This window comes from Hylobates moloch, unplaced genomic scaffold, assembly GCF_009828535.3.
Source record: "Hylobates moloch isolate HMO894 unplaced genomic scaffold, HMol_V3 SCAFFOLD_24, whole genome shotgun sequence".
Classification (NCBI taxonomy): domain Eukaryota; kingdom Metazoa; phylum Chordata; class Mammalia; order Primates; family Hylobatidae; genus Hylobates; species Hylobates moloch.
The window spans coordinates 1,329,255-1,333,161 of NW_026652299.1; the positions used below are offsets into that span (position 1 = coordinate 1,329,255).

The window sequence follows — 3,907 nt, forward strand, 5'->3', positions numbered from 1 at the left end:
CATCTATCCATCGTCCCATCCATTCACCCTCACATCCATCCTCCCTCCATCCATCTTCCCAGCCATCCACCCTCCCACCCATCCATCTATCCATCCTCCCATCCATTCACCCTCACATCCATCCTCCCTCCATCCATCTTCCCAGCCATCCACCCTCCCACCCATCCAAGCAGTCCTTGCTTGTCTAGGACAGTAGGAGCTCTGTCAGCTCTGGAGATACAGCAGTGAACAGAACTAGACAGGCCACTGCCTCCATGGAGCTCCCTGTTTAGTAGGAGAGAAAGAAAACAAGAAACGAACACGCCTGTATTTCTGTATACATGAATGCTGAGAATCTGGGGAGAACAGCTGGGATGAATTGGGATCCAGGGGCCTGGGAGGTTTCTGATGAAGAGATGTCTGGGCTGGGGCTGCAGCAGGGGCCAAGCTGACCGTGGGATGGAGAAGAGGCCAGTCCTGCCCATGTCAAGGCCAGAGAGGGTGGGGCAGGGGCAAGGGTGAGACAGGGACCTGGACGTTTATTCTGGAGCAGTTTCACAAGCACCTGCGGTGCACCAGAGTCCTGGGACTGGCTGTGGCGCAGGCATGGGGTGGGGTGGGATCGGTGAGCACCCCTCACCTCATGGTCCCCTCATCCCTTCCCTCACCCGCCGCTGCCCACACCCCCAGCTCCTTCCAGGACAGAACCCGGAAAACAAGTCGGGGGAGGGAGGGTGCAAAGATCAAGTTAAACCCCTCTCCCCAAATCATGTTCCAATTCCTCAATTTCACCTCCTCACTCAACAGGGAGCCATCTCTCTAGCTTCCCAGGCAAACCCTTAGGAGCTGGGGATTTATTTGTGCATTTTTAACCCATTGTATAGATTATGATTCCATTAGTGAAGCCACACCTTGGGGGCCACAGTGCCTTTCATCTGCAAAGAGGCCCTGCACAGACTGGTCAGGAAAAATTAATTAAACATTTTAACCTCTCAACGCCTCATGGCTGTGACATTCCCCTCCCGTGTCAGCCAAGAGAGAAACAGCCGTGTTTATCTACGAGCTCCTGGAGGAGCAGAGGCCACTCAGCCCCGGATACAATCTTGGGTGCCATGTGCGTGGGGACAGTTTACAACCCAGCATGACAGAAATCAGATATTTAGGGAGATGGAGTGATGGCCTGGTGTTAGTGGGGTCCGACGTGTTCCAGGCTCCGTGCCCTGTCCCCAGGGCTCTAATGGCTGTGTGTGGGTGGGGGTGCACCCCACTCACGAGTCGCTGGGAGCCAAATGCATTTATTAGCTTCCTGGAGATTTAGAACCCAATAGTCTCCCTCCTGCCATTGCAGAGAGTGGCCAATAGTGTACGCAGATGAAACATGTGGTTCCCAGGGTCCATGCTGCTTTTTCTTCTCCCAGGCCTGCAAATTATTCTTCCCGTGGTCTTTCTGCTCGAGCCACTGGCTCCATGCTCATTTACCAACCATGTACCCTGTGCCAGGTGCCGTGCCCACCCCGGGTCACCTCGGGGGCCAAGAGAGCTGATGGCCACATCCGGGGGCGTGGACAGATGGGAAGAGGCGCACACCAGTCAATGCACGAGCCGATTTCCGGCAATCAGCGCCACGAAGGTACCAACGCGGAGGGGCGCAATCGTGCCTGGGGGGTGGTTCGAGGAGGAGCATCTGAGGAGGTGATGTTTCGGTTGAGGCTTGAATGCCGAGCAGAAGGCAGGCAGGTGGAGGTCGAGGGAAAAGCATTCTGGGTGGAGGGAATAGCGTATGTAAAGGCTCAGAGGCAGAAAAGGACTCAAATGTTTTGGGGACTCAGAGAGAGGCAGCTTCCTTCAACTGTCAACTGCTGCGATGAGTTATTGCAAACTGTGGGACTTAAAACCACAGAAAGTTACTGTCCCACAGGTCAGGAGGGAACCAAGGAGTCGGAGTCAGCAGGGCTGGTTCCTTCTTGAGGGTCCTAGCAGGGGAGAATTTATTCCAGGCCCTTCTCCTGCTTCTGGCAGCTGCCAACAGCTCGTGGCTGACACACCGCTCCAGTCTCTGTCGCTGTCATCCCACGGCCCTCATCACATGGCTTCTGTGTCTCTGTGTCCTTCTCTGTTCTTACAAGGACATCTGTCATTAGATTTGGGGCCCATGCTGAATCCAGGATGACCTCATCTTGATATCTTTAATTAATTCCATTCCCTGAGACAATTCACAGGGTGAAAGGTCCCATTCACAGGTCCCAGGGGTCAGCGCTTGGGTAGACCTTTTTGGGGTCCCCATTCACCCCATGGCAGGCAGCATGTGGTCTTGGTGGTGACCCAGGAGGCTCACGGTGCGAGATGAAGGAGCCAAGGTGGCCAGGCCAGGCTCCGTAAGACCCGTGGCCCCTGGCACGGGGTTGGCTGTGTTCAGGGTGCAGCTGGCAGCTGCTGTGGGGTTTGCAGGGGCCTGGATGCACAGGGAGGAGAGGATGGTTCTCAGAGCTTCCAGGGGGTCTGTGGGGGACAGGGCTTCTCCCACTTCGTCAAGAGGAAAATGGAGAAACCAGAACTCCTGGGGCCTTTGGGAAAACGGAGCAGTGATGGAGGAAGAAGGGGAGATGCCGCGGGAGGCTGTGGGATGTACGGAGGGGATCGAGTGTGGGTCGTGACAGTCCCCGGCTCGCGGGCGGGATCCCAGGCTCAGCTGGGCAGCAGGGCCGGCAGGAGGGTTAAGTGTATCCTGAGGCCCGTGGCTGGATAGGATGTCACATTAAGTTTTTAAATTACACTTGTTAAAAACATAAAAGTATTCGCCAGCCTTGAGGGGCTGCACCTGCTGGGTTCCGATGCCTCCTTGCGGGGGTCGTTAAGGAGGTGGAGGCCGGTGCAGGGGCCAGTGCGGGGCATGCGCTGTGTGACCCTGCGCCAGCCCCTGGCCCGTCTGGGCTGCCCTTCTGCATCAATTACGCGGTCTCCGGGCCTCCAGCGCGTCTTCGTGCCTGTAATTTTCCCCAAAATCTGAGAGAAGCTTCCCACCCACGATTGCCTTCCAGGCCGGCTCTCTGGTGTAAACATCGCCTCAGCTAAAAGGTTGAACTAATGATGAAGCTTCTCTGGATTCATTATGTTTGCCGGGTTTCTCTCCCCGCTGGGAGCTGTGATGTCAGATAAGCGGCTTTTGGAAAGTGGGTGGCCGGGCTGCCGGCCTTCAGCGGGACTGGCCAGGGCAGGCTCAGTGGGTGTTGGCTGCAGAGGGACGATGTGTCAGAGGGAGGCAGCAGGTTCACAGGTGGGTGGACAAATATGTGGACAGACGTGTGCACAGGGGTGTGGACAGGTGTGTGTGTGCACAGGGGTGTGCACAGGTGTGTGTGTGGACAGGTGTATTAGTTTGTTCTCATGCGGTTAATAAAGACATACCCAATACTGGGTCATTTGTAAAGGAAAGAAGTTTAACTGGCTCGCAGTTCAGCATGGCTGGGGGGGCCTCAGGAAACTACAGTCATGGCGGAAGGGGGAGCAAACACGTCCTTTTTCACATGGCTGCAACAAGGAGAAGCGCAGAAGCGCAGCGTGAAGCAGGGAAAACTATCAGACTATCAGATCGCGTGAGAACTCACTCACTATCACGAGAACAGCATGCAGGTAACCGCCCCCATGATTCAATTACCTCCCACTGGGTCCCTCCCATGGTACGTAGGGATTATGGGAACTACAGCTCAAAATGAGATTGGCGTGGGGACACAGCCAAACCATATCAATAGACGTGTGTGTGCACAGGTGTGTGCAGCCTCCAGAGACTCAGAAGGCCAGTGGTGCGCAGGACCCTGGGGGCCTGACTGGGCCGGGTTGGAGCCCTCCAGGCTGAGCCTGACTTGGCAGGTGTGCAGGGGGTGGGCTGCCCTGCCAGGTGGGTCAGACTTCTGGTTGGCAGCAAGACAGG

General features: G+C 56.1%; 1 pseudogene; it reads left to right on the forward strand.

Moving 5' to 3' along the window:
• Nucleotides 1-2,986, forward strand: part of LOC116463019 (large ribosomal subunit protein uL24-like) — a 17,623-nt pseudogene extending 14,637 nt beyond the window's left edge.
• Nucleotides 2,987-3,907: the final 921 nt, after the last annotated feature.